This window comes from Trichosurus vulpecula, chromosome 3, assembly GCF_011100635.1.
Source record: "Trichosurus vulpecula isolate mTriVul1 chromosome 3, mTriVul1.pri, whole genome shotgun sequence".
In the NCBI taxonomy this organism is placed as follows: Eukaryota; Metazoa; Chordata; class Mammalia; order Diprotodontia; family Phalangeridae; genus Trichosurus; species Trichosurus vulpecula.
The window spans coordinates 172635912-172651077 of record NC_050575.1 but is presented as its reverse complement, the minus strand read 5'-3'; the positions used below and the strand labels follow the sequence as shown (position 1 = coordinate 172651077).

Here is a 15166-nt window from a genome sequence, read left to right as displayed (position 1 = left end):
TATTTTTCCAAAGATCTTTAGGGCTTTTATTCATGTAGGGGTAGACGGTGAAAGGAGTTTCAGTTTTGTTTTGGCAGAAGGGCTAATAGTGGGAGACAGCACTGGTTATTTAGGTTCGATGAATCTAATGGCTTCCGATCCACAGTGGAAGAACAAATGGAACGTTTTCCTCAGGTTCCTTCAGCAAGGAAAATCATTTAGACAGATGAACAAAGGGTACTGTGCCCTCTGTATGGTACCTAGTAGCAAGATTCAAGGGAGAGAGGGAGGAAAGGTTAAAAGAGGAGGGGAGAGAAGGAAAGAGGGAGACATACAGAGACATCAACTCAGGGACAGAAATCTAGCCTCAGAGTAACTAACTCTATGCCATCAACTAATTAAGCAGTAATAGAGGAGTCTACAGAGTATTCAAAAGTGTGCAAGTTCTGATCACTATGAGTACCAAAAGGAATAGACTATTGTTCTCAAAAAGCAGACTGACCAGAACATTATCTAGAAAACAAGATATCACATAATTCTATTTAATAAGTATTTACTAAGCCCCTACTATGTGCAAGGCACTACTCTAAGCACTGGGGACACAAACCTAGGTGTCATATAGAGCCTACACCATGGTCTGAACCAATTTACCATTTAAGAGAGGAAGGACAAGGTGAAGGACAATTAACCAAATTAAGATACAAGGAAGCACGAGAGAAGTACATAGTAGTAACACAGGCAAACTGTTGAGTTTGAGCAGGGCCTAGATGATTGTCAGCTGAAGAAAATGGGGCACATCGATTGTAAAAGGATGCCAAACAAGGCTTCAAAGAGGAGGCAGAACCAGAGTTGGACCCTGGAAGAAAGGAGGTGCATCAGCAAAAGATGAGGTCTTCAGGAGAGGAGGTAAGGGGAACAGGGGACAGACAGATCATCATTCCAGGCACAGGAGATAGCTTCAACAAATACAGGGAGACTGAGAAATGTTAAGTAGTTCAGACCAATATAAAGTCAACTCAACAAGTGTTTATTAAATGCTTGCTATGTGCCTTGAAAGCAGGGACTTACATTCTAATAGGGGAGGACAACATATAAAAGAAAGCTGAAAAGCAGAAGTAGGTCAGGGAGGAAGTATCCATGGTAGAGAAAATCTGGAAAGGGATGAAGACATGGCTGCCTTGGCACTTTTCTTAAAAAGGAGGTTCTGGGAGAAACCAATCAGTCAGAAGAAGGGGCCAGAGAAGCAGAATATACTTCCAATGTGGGAAGGCCAAGGGTAGAGTAACTATGAAAGGGAAGAGTATGAGATAAGACTAGTTAAGTTGGAGCCAGATTATAAAGGACCTGCTGAAGTTTTTGATTAAAGTGTAATTATCATAGGGGTACAGTGTTGGGCAGAAACATAAAAGCTACAGGAAGGAGAAAGACCAGTTAGAAAGCTTTTTATAACAGTCTCCAGGGAAAGAGATGATTGTCTGCGCCATGGCAGCCATGGGAGCAGACGGGATGGCTAAGAGAGCTAGGAGAAGTAGAAATAATAGGACTTGTTAACTGATTTAGATGTACGAGGTGAGAAAGAAGGAAAAGAATAGAACACTACAAGACTGGAACCATGGTTATGCCATTAAAAGAAATACCAATGTTAGGAACAGGGGTAAGGGGGCAGAAGAAAAAATCAGTTAATATGAGAGGCTCAAGTGCAATGGGTACATCTGCAGGGATATATTCAGGGATATATAAGAGGACTGGAGCTCTAGGGAGAGGTTGTAGGTATAAAAAGATTTGGGAGTCATCTGCACAAGTGAACAAGTCATAGGAGTAGATAAATGACAAAAAATATGTGAAGAGAATAGAGGACAGAACCTTGAAGAAAATTCATGTTTAAGGGGAAAGAAGATGAGGAGCTGGCAGACTCGAGGAGGAACAAAAAGCTGAGCAGAAAGAAAATCAAAAGACAGTACAAGTAGTACAGCAAGACAGGGGAAGAGAAGATATTAGAAGTGCTCGGTCCACAGTGTCAAACGCCAGAAGGATAAGGAATGAATTAAGACCAAATCGAAAGATTTGGCAAAAGGGTTATCATAGTGATCTGCTCACCTGGCAAAGCACATTCACTGCACATAGAAGTCACTAAGTGTTTCTGAAAACAATCATTGAGGATAAGGTTGGGTGGTAGGTCAGAAAAGGGATAAAAATACTGTGGGCTGAAGGGAAGACATGCAACGGGTCTTGTACCTTTCCCCATCTCTTAAATTTCAATTCATCTATTTTAGGCTCATTATGTGTACTGCACCATTCAAAGTACTGGGTAAAGTACAATGATGAAATGCCAGTTTCTGTCCTCAAGGAACAAGGATAAAACCCATAATATACAAAAAAGTATGTTAGTCTATCAAAAGGGCAAAAGATGTTTAGACACAGTATTTTAACTAGGAATAGATTTTGAGCTGGGAGGAGACCTAAGAGCTATTTTAGTCCAATCTACTCCTTTTACAGAGTGAAGAGGGGAAGTGTCCTGCTCAAGTTTACAAAATTGGTTAGTGACAAAGCCAGGACTAGAAGCCGAGTTGTTTGACTTACATGATTTTTCCCATCAATAAACTGGGACAAAGAAACCTTCCAAACAAGGCAATTTTACATAAACCAGTGGAATACGTTATTTACCAAAGTCATCTGAGACACCCAGTAGAACAGATATTTGAAATCTGGCTTAATGATTTGATGAACACGTGCTTTTTTGTTCTAGTTTCAACTCAGGGTGGGCTCCCAAAAGACTGTGAAGGGAACACACTGCTCATGTATGAATCTAGGATACAGAGCACAAAGATAGGAGTTACCACTTGCAGTGAAGGAATGTATCACAGCATCATCCTATGCTTTAATAAAATATCTTTCAACAGCCCAAAATCTCCTGAGGAGGCAGATTACAGATACTCACTTTAAAAAATAACCTAGAATGTGCAAAGCAATTTGTTATGTTGGGTTTTGGGGGGAGATTGGGGGTGGGGCTTATATTCTATTACCAACCGCTGATGGGCAGGTAAGTCCAAGGGTCCCGTTACTGTTAGTGCATTGCAGACCACAACACTTCTTCATTCCCCCACAGTCCCCAAATCTACCACCCAGGAACAATGCCCTCAATACTGAAAAAAAGTTATCAACATAAGAAATAAATACATTTTTTAATCATTAGACATTATAATAACAACTACCATTTATATAAAGCTTTTACAGTTTGCAAAACAGATACATGTTATCTCCTATGATTATCTGATCCATTAAAGAAGATGCAGTACCATCTGCTCTGCCACTGCACCTTCAGGACGACAAGGCCTTTATCTTATAGTTAAAATCCTACTGTATGCATTATCTCTGCCTATTAGAATGTGAGCCCCTTGACAGCAGGGACAGTCCTGCTTTTCTATTTGTATCCCCAGTGCTTGTAGCACAGTGCTTTGCACACAGTAAGAGATTAATAACTGCATTTAAAATCTATTTATATATTCATTCTAACCACCTCTTAGAACATAAATGACAGTGGGCTTTTTTTAAAAATCATTACAATGAATTTGTCCTCCAAGGACACAATAAACGTTTATTAAACACCAATTGTGCTTTTGCCTACAGGGAGTTTAAGGCATACACACAGATTAATTATAATACAAAATAATGCATCATAAATGCATCACAAAGGCATAAAAAAGTGTTATAAGGTATGAAAAAAGAAAGGCTGTTACCAATGGGAAGTCTTCATGGATGAGGCTTCTCAGACTTTCAAGGATGGGAAAGAAGACAGGGAAAAAGGATATTCAAGGAATGGAAAGGATGATCAAAAGCATGAAAGCAAGAGAATGTGGCATATACAGAGAAGTACAGTCCATTTTGGCTGTAATAGGTTGTATAAAAGTTATGTTGTTCAGTCATTTCAATTGTGTCCAATTCTTAGTGACCCCAGTTAGAGTTTTCTTGGCAAAGATACTGGAGTACTTTGCCATTTCCTTCTCCAGCTCATTTTACAGATGAGGAAACTGAGGCAAACAGGGTTAAGTGAGTTGCTCAGGATCAAACTGCTAGTAAGTGTCTGAGGCCAGATTTGAACTCAGAAGACTCATCTTCCTGATTACAAATCTGTGCCACCTAGCTGCCCATAAAGTATAGGAAACAGTTACAGGATTTAGAAAAGAAGGGACCTTTCTTTGTATGTTCAAAAATATTTATAGCAGCTCTTTTTGTGGTGGCAAAGAATTGGAAATCAAGAAGATGTCCATCAATTGGGGAATGGCTAAACAAGTTGTGATATGTGAATGTAATGGAATACTATTGTGCTATTAAGAAACGAGGAGCAGATGGACTTCATAATAACCTGGAAAGACTTACATGATCTGGTGCTGAATGAGGGGAACAGAACCAGGAGAACACCATACACAATTACAGACACACAGTATCGCTGATGACTAACTTTGATAGACTTGGCTCTTCTCAGTAATGCAAGGTTCAAAGACAACTCCGAAAGTCTCATGATGGAAAAAGCGATTCACATTCACAGAAAGAATTACTCTCAATGCAGACTGAAGCAAACTATTTGCTCTCTTTTTGGTTTGCTTTTGCTTTTGTTTCTGTTTTGTTTCTTCTTTCTCCTGGTTCATTTCATTGGTTGTAGTTCTTCTTTGCAACTTGACCATTGTGGAAATATATTTTGTGTGAAGGTATATGTAGAACCGATATGGGATTGCATGCCATCTTGGGTAGGGAGAGGGAAGGAGGGGAAGGGGAGAAAATTTGAAACTCAAAAACTTGAGGAACTGAATGTTGTAAACTAAAACTAAAAATTAATTAATTTTTTGAAAAGAGGGGACTTTAAGAGATTCTATAGTTGACAATCATTTAATATTAATTTAGTAACTTCAATAAGGGTCAGAGCCTGAACTAATAATCAACTAGAAGAAGAACCTGGACCTAAGCTTGTTTTCTAAGTAAACTCAGAGAATACATCTTTCTACATCGACAAGGCCAGACTGGGCTGACTTAAGGGCATTCTTTCCTCTGTCTATTAGCCATTAAGGATGAGACCCTTAACCCGAGAAACTCTCTTGCTTAATATTTTATGGGCATATACTATGTTGTGGAATGATAATGGTAAATTAAACACAGAAATGTCGGATTGTAGTTTCAATTGACTCTTGTCAACTCTCTTATCTTATTGTATTTACAACCTATTCAATTTAGAAAAGTTCTTTTCTTGTATCATGGTTAAACATACATGGAGATCATAAAATTGAGTAACACAGACATGCTGAGTTGCGACTGTTCTAAAAATGTATTTAAACCTTCTCATTCTTCTGTTCAGGCAGTCAGATTTTGTCTGGCTCCATACATGTATGTATCTGCTAGCTTTAAGGGAATAAACAATATGGATTTACATATCACCTAGCCTGTTTGCTTCCTTTAACCAACTTTCAGGTCGACATAGTCCATAGGTGCAAACTAGTGGCCCACAAAACTGTGTATGGCCTAAGCCAAATTAAAATGTAATTGAGAATTGTTTAACAAAATAAATAAAAATACAAAACATAGATAATATGCATTTCTATTTAAATTTAACAACACTACTCCAGCCCAGAGCTTTCAGCTTTTAATTTTAGAGATTAGGAAATCGAGGGAATAAAGTGGCAGTGGCTTGCCCAAGATCATGCAAGTTATAAACAGCAGGTGAAATCTGAACCAGCCTTCCAAATCCAAATCCATCAAGTACAATCAGTCAACAAACATTTATTAAGCACCTACTGTTCGCCAGGCACTGTGTTAAGTACTGGAGAGATAAAGAAAGGTGGAAAAACTGTCCCGGCTCTCAAGGAGCTCAGTCTAAAAGGGGAAACAACATACCAACAACTATGTACAAATAAGATGCACAGTGTAAACTGAAGAGGGAAGGCACTATAATCATGAGGTGACTGGGAAAAGCTTCTTGTAAAATGTAACACCTAGAGGACTTGGCATCAGATTAGCCATTAGGGTGGGGGGAAGTGAAGAATCCAGAATGACACTTTGATCATATAGCGGGCACACAGCTTATACAGCAAGAATAGCACCAGATTTTTATAATACTTTGAATGGAAATAGAATGTAATACAAAGGAGACCATTAGTCCAGAGGCATCTAGGTAAGCACGAGAGTCAGGAAGACTGGAGTTCAAATCGTACCTGAGATACCTGGGCAAGTCAATTAACCAGTCTGCTTCATTTCCTTATCTGCGATGAGGATAACAGTAGCATCTACCTCCTAAGGTAAGTGGATAAGGCAGGTAAGGATAAAATGAGGTAATAATTGTTAAGCAGTTTGAACTTTATTTATAAGTATGGCACTATATAAAATGCTAGCTATTATTTATCAGTGGTAAATCCAGACCAGGCTTTGAATTTGTTGAGATAATAATTCCCTGTGTGACTCTCAAATGAATTCACTAAATCTCCTGAGTCTCAGTTTCCTCATCTGTAAAAAAGAGATAGTAATACCTATATGCCTCACAGGGTTATGAGAATCAAATGTAAGGCCTGGTATGTAAAACACTTTGTAAGACTTGAGGTGCTATATAAATTTCAGCTATCACTAGAGTGCCAGGGGAAAAAAAATGTGGAGCTTTACAACAGGGAGCCATCAGAAGATACCGGAAATTCATGGCCATTGCACCCCACCCCTGCATTGCCATAGGGGGAAAATAATCTATTGGAATGAAGGAGGTGGGTCTGAAACAGAGACAAAAGACCTAGACTCCCCACAGCCAGATTGGCTTAACTCTCAGTAAAGAAAGGAGGGACATGATTCACCATGACCCTCCTCATTCAGTCACCAGGTTTTTGTATGTTCAATAAAACAAAAGTTTTGTTTAGGTAATTTTGGATGTTTGGGGTGGGTGTGGTTGGTAGAAAGGGAGTTTAGCTGAAGTAACTATCCCTCAGCTGGAGTCAGGAAGACCAGATTTCATATCCAGCCTAAGACACAGCTATTCAGCTGTGTAACCCTGGACAAGTCTCCTTTAACCTCTGCTTTCCTCAGTTTCCTCATCTATAAAATGGAGAGTAAAAGTAGAGATTATTTGTAAAGCACTTTGCAAGCTATTATTATGTAACCTCTCCCTTTTTAAAATTCAGGTTCTTTAGGCATAGAGAATGACAGTTTCCAAGGACCATAGTAAAGCACAGCTGTAGAATTGCCTGTTTTAGAACTAAAAAGGACCTTAGAAATGATCTAATCCAATCCCTTAATTTATAGATGGGGAAAGTGAAGCTTAAAGAAGATAAGGGCCACAGCAAATGGTCAAGTTTGGATTTGAACTCGGGTCTTCTTGATTCCCTAGCCAGGAATCTTACCATTCCCATGGCCTCCCACAATGGGACTAACAGGGAAATAATGAACAATAATGAACAAAAGCAGAGGATTATTCCTTTATTGAATTCTTTATAGTCCTGCAGCTAGGCTTTAAAAAGTTTTATTATACAGAACTCCTCTGGGTCTTAAGGATTTTCAATTCAACCAATTCAAACATTTACTTAGGGGCAGCTAAATATGCAGGCATTATGCTCAGACCTAGGAATTATAAACACACAAAAGAAACAGTCCCTGCCCTCGAGGAGGTTATATTCAACAGGGGAGATTTTTAGCACCAAAAAAATGGGTGTGGGGGAGGAGATCCTGAACAACAAAAGCCTTTTATTAAGTAAGGAGCATGGAATGGAACTACATAATTTAGATAAGAACCACTCCCACCCCACATAGAATTTACAATCTAAATGAGAGATTTCCAGATACCTAAAACACAGTATTGACATGATAAATACATGAGGGGTTACAAAATAAATTGGGAGGTTTGAAAGGGAAGTTCATTTTGATTAGGAAGGCTTTGAGGAAGAGGTGATATTTAGGTGGGGTTTCAAAAAAATGGCGGTGGGGGGGGAGTGTTCCTGACCCTGGGAATAATATAATCAAAGAAACTGAAGAATAAGGGTATACCAGTTTAGGTAGTCAGTAGAGTAGATGAAGTAGTCAAGTAGGAGATAAAAGTTGAAAAGGTAATGCTTCCCACAGGTGATACCCGGAGGGCCTTGAATGCCAGGCAGGAGGTTTGAACTTTACTTGATAGGAAACAGGTACAGAAAATTTTTCAAGAAGAAAAATGGCAAACCAGGTGTAGATGTAAGAGATTACTCTGGCAACATGTGAAAGATCACAGCATCTATCAGAGATTTAGACTTAAAAAGTAGTTGAGTCCAAAGATGGATGAGTGACTTGCCCCAGGGTCACATATCTGGTTATCTGAGGCAAGCTCCCCAGGAGACAGAGAGTGGGAGCAGGAAGACCTGTCTAGTCTGGTAGCTATTTGAACTGGAGGATGCAAAGGATAGCTGTACAGATGGATGGAAGTGAGGGACCATACTGGAATGGTGGTACTGAGAATTGATGCAATCCTCCCTGTAGGAGGATACGGATGCAAAAGAGGCTGCAGATAGGGAATCAAGAGGACCTAGCAACTGAGGGACATGAGAGCTGAGAAAGCAGATAGAGTCACAAATATAAGTGGCCCCAGGGACAAAAATGGTAAAGTGATATAGGCAATAATTAATAACTACCTAAGTTATGAAGATACTGCTGAGGCAATACCTATCATGGGATAAGCTTTCCCCTCCTTTACCAGTTGTGGGGAGGTAATTCATCGTGCCATCTACTCTTTTTGTCCAGTTCCCTTTGTAACCAAAATCTAAGCTAACAGGAGCAAGGTTGTGGTCATCCTGTGACCAGGAAATAAAGCAAAGCTGACTGGTCCAAACCTGTGCCTTTGGCCTCACTGACCACCAAAATCAGTCACCATTAATTCCTATCTTAGAAATGGGGACTGTTTGGGTGGTAGGTATATTGGAAAGCAAGGTTTAGAGATTTGGGGTGGGGGGGCAAATTTGTGGAGTAGAAAGGCTTTTTAAGATATGAGAACCTTGGTAGAGAATAACCTTTAATTATTTCCTACCATTCTCCTTTTTTTGGGGGGGGGCAATATTTTATTGGGACTAAAGAGGTACAATACCTACATGCGGTAACATTTCATGTACCTTAATATATAAAACAATATTACAATGATTTTATATGTAGAACTTAATGGCAAATACCATGCTTTCTCTCCCCACTCAATACCCTAATGCCTGAAATGCCCCCTTAATTCCACCTGAATTCCTAGCCATCCAACTCAAATACCACCTTCTCCAAGGCCTTTCTGGACCCTAGTCCTCAAGTTAGCAATCATGGTCTGCACCCTCTATTGGCCCTTTACTTGCCTCCCATACACTTTCCAGGCATACTTCTGTCAGTCAATAAAATTTATTAAGTACCTACTAAGTGCCAGGTACTATGCTAATTGCTAGAAATACAAATATTGTAAGCAGAAGACAACACACAAAAGGCAAAGGAGGCTGAAGGGAAGGTACCCCACTGGGGGCATAGTAAAATAAAGAGTCAGAGAAGTCCCAAAGTAGAGCAGCCAGGTGAAAAATGAGAGGTTCTGAGCCAAGCTGCTTCTTTAAATGGAGGTTTTAAAGTTCATGGTTCCATTCTCCAGTCAGGCTGATGGGACCTTGCAAGATACTTATTATATACGGGAAGGGGGAGTGTTTTGCCCAGTAGTTATTTATTCCCCCTAAGAGATTCTGACTCATAAGAGCAAGGACCAAATCTTATCTACACTTTCCCAGCACTACCCCCAAAAAGACTACACACAGTAGGCACTTAAAAAGTGCTTATTGAATTTAAATTAGTTTGGGCTAGGAATGGATTAAGGCGAGTCCCACCTAAATCCGATACCAGCTGTATTTTATCTTAATGTAGGCTTGAATATGCCTCCCTTAGCTTCTGCAACTTAAAAACCCCAAGCTATCCAGTGGTATAAGCCAACAGGGTGACTGGATTTGGAATGTGCTTGTAGTGGTAACAGAGGGAAGGAGACAAGGAAACAAGCTGGCCCAGGGAAGGAAACAAGGCACCTGGGTGGGTTCTTTACTCAGCTTCCTCCAAGAAGCCAATGACCTTGAGCCTATCCAGAGGCATGGGTATCACTGGAGTCCTCCAAGCTCCCAAAAGAAATGCCTTTGGTGTTCAGACTTCAGATTAAAACCGTCTCCGAACACACTTTGTTACAAGGGTAACAAAGTTCCATTGTTACTGTGTATTTAAAACCCCCCTGCAACATTGTACAGCATTTAAACATCACAACAAGGCTGCCACTTCCTCTAATGTTTTCTTTCTGGTTGGCTTTAAGCAAATCACACCACAAAAGCCATCCCTTTTTTCCCATTGGGCAATACATAACCCCATTCTCTCTTCTCTTCTCCCTCCTCTCTCTCTCTAACCACCAGTCCCAAAAATCTACTGTCTGAATCAAAAATAACTGTTTACTCCCTTTTTCTGTGAACTTTACATGAGAGCAAAGGACTAGAAAGGAATCATAGGAATATTGAATTTAGAGATTGAATGGACTTTAAAGAAAACAGGATCATAGATTGATTTAGAGACCTTTGAATTCATTAGACCAACTCCCCACATTTTATCTATGAAGAAAACAAGGCTCAGAAGTAAAAATGACTTGTCCAAAGTCACAGAGAGGAAAAAAATAAGAACAAGGATTAGAAGTCAGTTCCTCCAGCTCCATATTCAGTGCTCTCTCCACCTTAACACAGAAATGAACTGGAGATTGAAAGAATGAATAGATAACAAAAAGATTCTACCTAGCATGAAACCTTATAACCCTAACACCACGGCCTTTGGTAGCCTGGGGGCAAATTAATATTCCCGTAGAAAGGTATACCATCCCCACATTTTGTTCTCTAAGACCAGTGGTGTCAGACACAAATAGAAATTGAGAGCCTCTAAATCATACATAAGAATGTCTGTGGGCTGCATATGGACTTGGGTTTTAAAATGTGAAATAATCTATGCTTTATTATATTTTTATTTTATTACACATTACCTAATTACATTTTAATCTGGTTCAGGAAGCACTTGGGAGTGTTTTGGGCTGCATGTTTGACACCTCTATTCTACAGCACAGAATCTCAAGTCACAAGACCAGGGTTTAAATCCTACCAATGGTATATACTAATGAACTTCCTGATTTGTGTGGCCCTGATGTATGTGGCTGGCAGGTCAGTTAACCTCTTCAGACTTGACTTCCCCCACCCCCTCCTTTTAAATCCTTGGATAGATTTGAATATTTTGGTTGAGACTGATTAGATCTCATGCCTTTCTAGTCTATCATTGTGGAATGAACTAGAGAGGTGGATTACTTACTTGAGGAAAAAGCCACTGACCAGTTAATTAATTCTTCCCATGTCCTCCCTCCTTTAGATCTTCCCCATCCCCCCTGTGTTTTCATTTCTGTTGGATTCCTTGACAATTTCCTCATCTATACAAGTGCCTGTAACACTTAAATCAGAATTGTAGTGAGGATCAAATGAAATGATACAAATAATAGGATAGGGACTAGACCTGATTTAATTAGTGCTAGGAGCTTCTGGGGGAAGAACTTGCTCAACCATTGTAGGTTGGCACATTCTCTGTAGCTTAGTCTTAAGAGTTGCCGAAAGCAGTAGTTAAATGACTTGCTCAGGGTCATGCAGCCAGCACTTGCCAAAGGCACTGAACTGGCTCCAAAGTCAGCTCTCTACTCACTATGGAAAAGCTGCTTCTCCTGATAATGATAAAAGCTGACGCTCATATATAGTTTTAAGGTTTGCAGAGCACTCTATATACATCATCTAAAAAACATACTAAGTACTATGTATGTCTCAACTTTATTTTGTTATCATTGGCCATAAGCATGACTTCACTTTAGCCCAGGTCCAGCATCATAGAAGATCCTGTAAAATATTTATGTCAGTTCAGTTTAGCGGATCATCTAAAATAGCAGATAATTAAACGTAATGATTTAGGAATGCATTCAGTTACTACTACCCATCCTCCATTCCCTTGTAACATATCACATTGATCACCTGTTTTATTTAATTTTTAAGTTTTACATTTTTAATACAAACTGGGTACATATTGGTTAGAAGTCGGTAATAGAAAATCCACCACACAGATCAAGAAAAAAGTTGGTTGTGAGCTTTTGCAAAAATTAAAATTTTTCAAAAGGGAGACCTGTGATTTACACAGACTGTTTAAAACTACTGATCTACAATTAAGGAGTATATCCCTAACTTATTCTGTGATCAATGCGAAGAATAAGACTAAAAACCAACCCCCATCCCCCTCACCAAAAAAAAAAAAAATCAAACATGACCTTGGTCTTATTGGCCCATCATCTAAGCTAGCTGCCCACCTAAGCCAATACACAGCAGAGAGCTCAGCTATGAGAATATGCAGTTACTAGCTGGGCTCAGTATGGCTTCCTAAGGCCAAAAAAGAGGTACAGCTCTGGCAAGAGGGAGGCTGCTCTGGACCTTATGTACAGGCCCCAGAATGGAGGTTTCCATTCTATCATCATTTCTGCACATTCCTCAGGGAAAGTGGTCAACACTCAGGGTTACAACTTTTAGGACTCTCCTGGTCTGAAGACAAAGACATTTATGGGTTCACAATGGTCAGTGGAGAAGGGGAGGGATTCTCTCCAATCTCTAGGCTCAGATCACCAATCCCTGCAAGCTCCTTTGGTCCCAATGCCTCCTCTGCTGGAAAACATGCCAGCCGTCCTGGGCCTAGTCAACTTAACATCCCACAAGCATCAGGGCTTCCGAGACAGATTCCAGAGGGTTTATTTGCAGATGCCTGTTCCCCACAGGCCAACTAGTGAAAAAAACCCTAGGGCAGAGAACACAGAATCAATAAAGACAGTCCCAGATCCTGCAGCAGAGAAGGCAATAGCCTGCATCTGACAGGATTTGGTCTTCACTGCTGCCGGAATGCATCTGGCTTAAGTCCGGCCCTCACTGCGGGAATTGATGACTTTTTAAGAAGCACACCCCTAGACCAGTCATACTCTCTCTTCCCCTCCCTCCCTTCCATAAACAAGAGACTGTCGGACTTTAAACAAGTCCAGGAAACATTTAACAAGAAGAGGACACCCTCTTCTCCTTTCCCTTCCACTCTTCTGCCCCATCCCGGAGCAAGATTTTAATGAAAAACAAGCCAACAATTGAGTCTTAGCTAGTCAGACAACATTGTCCTCAAGGGCATTTACTCTTTACATCCTTAGCAAATTCAGAAACTACAGGCATTATTTAAACTTTCTCAAGAAATTCAAAAAGAATCAAAATACATAGAGAATAGGGAAGGTCTAATCTGAAGGTGGTGGTGGTGGTGGGATAACTGGTTAGCAGCAACAGTTTCTCCAACCGATTAAATCACCCCCCTCCCAACCCCGTCCATCTCACAGTGATAAAGGGATTAGAAAAGCTGTGAGATCTAATCAGACTTGACTAGAATATTCAATGTCTCAGTAGTCAGAAAATTTTTTAAAAGGGGGGCGGGGGGGAGGAATGATTCCAAGGAGCCAGAAGCCAACAGCAAACCCAGCAGGCTGTTTAATTCCCTGCAATAGTGCAGAGAGGAGGAACCAAACCTGAATCACTCCCCCCCCCCCTTCCCCTACTCTAGATAAGTTGTGCACAAACAGTGTAGTTTTCCACAATTTGAGAATAAAATTGGGAATAGAGCTAGGTAAGGAGGGGTTTGTGGGGAAGAGTGAGTGGCCAGGGCATACAATCATCCCCTAGACACAGCAGGCTAGAGGCTAAATAGGGGAAAGAAGAAATCCTTAGAGAAAAGGGGGCTAAAAACTAGAAACCCTCCACTTTTCTGAGGGAACAGTTAAAGCGACCACAAGTGGAGTGAGGAATGCGTGAGCTTCTGTGTATGGGGGGGGGGGTGTCATGCACAGCTGGAAGAGAAAAAGAACTCCCTTCCCAGGGCACATCTGGAGGGCATTCAGCCTCCCCCCTCCTCTCTCACACACACCTTTACCACGGCACAGCTGGTGAAGGGGACAGACACCTCCTTCTCCCACTGCGGGAACACAGCTGGAAAGGGCCTGCGGGCGCTCACTCCCCGGGTCCATACCGTGGTACTAGGGGGTCTAAGCCTACGGGAGCGGGGGATGGGGAAGGTGGGACAGCTGAGGTTGGGAAGGAATGTAAAGAAGTGTCGGGACCCAGACTTCTCCACCATCATCGTCCCTTCTCGGGGCACAGCTAGAACAGGAAAGGGGGTGGGGGCACCCTCCAGATGTAAACAAGTTGATCTGTTCCCCCCTCCGCCCTTCCCCCACAGCTGGCCGCACTGACGCGAACGCACAGAAGTTGGTGGCCCCGGGTCTTACCTGCAGGCAGCTTTACGCACCCCGGACGCCAGCTCGGGGACTCCGGGGCCAGGGGCTTCACCGTGGCCTGCAGTGGCAGCCGCGTCCCCCCACCCCTAGCCTGGTCCTTTCCCTCCTCCGTCTCCCCTTCACTCCCCGGCGAGTCGGTCCCGGCCGCTGCGGCGGCGGCGGCGGCGGCGGCAGCAGGAAGTGATTTCCGCTGGCTCCCTCCTCACATGGACTTTCTCCGACCTCGCCCAGCACCGGCGGCTGCACCGCGGCGGGAGGAGGAGAGAAGAGGAGGGAGGTGGCCCGGGAGGAGGGTGATTTAAAGAGACAGTCCCGCGCCCGGCCCGCACCGCACCGCCTCCCAAATACACGCACGCACGCACGCACACTCACACAAACACTCACACGCTACAACTAATATCATATACACACGGGCACCTCATCTTCGGATCTCCCCCTTATCCCCAGGAGAGACAAGAAGAAAGAGGGGTGGAGGGGGGTGGGAAGAGGGAGATAAGGGAGATGAAAGAGAAGAAAGCCTGGGAGAGCAGGAAATATTAAAGGGGAAAAGAAAAGAAAGGGAAAAGGAAGAGGAGAAACGAACAGGTGACACTTGGGAAGGAGGAGAAACCCGAAAAAAAGAAAGAAAAGAGGGAAGGAGAATTCTCCGTCCCTCTGCTGGCCGATCCTAGGCCTTCTGCCCCAAGGGAGTTCTGCAGACCCTTTCTATATTGGCCCTTCTCCTTCAGCCGATGGAAGGGAGCAAGTGTTTAACCACCTCAAAAAGTGGATAATGGGGTTCATAGCTCTGGGATGGTTTGCTCTTCCCCAAAGGCAGCCCACAATGCA

At 41.9% G+C, this 15166-nt stretch overlaps 1 protein-coding gene across 3 annotated transcripts in view; it reads right to left on the bottom strand.

The window, feature by feature from the left end:
• Positions 1-14600, bottom strand: part of NACC2 (NACC family member 2) — a 123800-nt gene extending 109200 nt beyond the window's left edge. For 2 of the 3 annotated variants that reach the window (XM_036751390.1, XM_036751391.1), the window contains exon 1: positions 14330-14406. The gene's annotated coding sequence lies outside the window, so the exon portion shown is untranslated. Of the gene's footprint in view, positions 1-14329 lie in introns of all 3 variants that reach the window. The other variant, XM_036751389.1, reaches the window with a different exon arrangement.
• Positions 14601-15166: the final 566 nt, after the last annotated feature.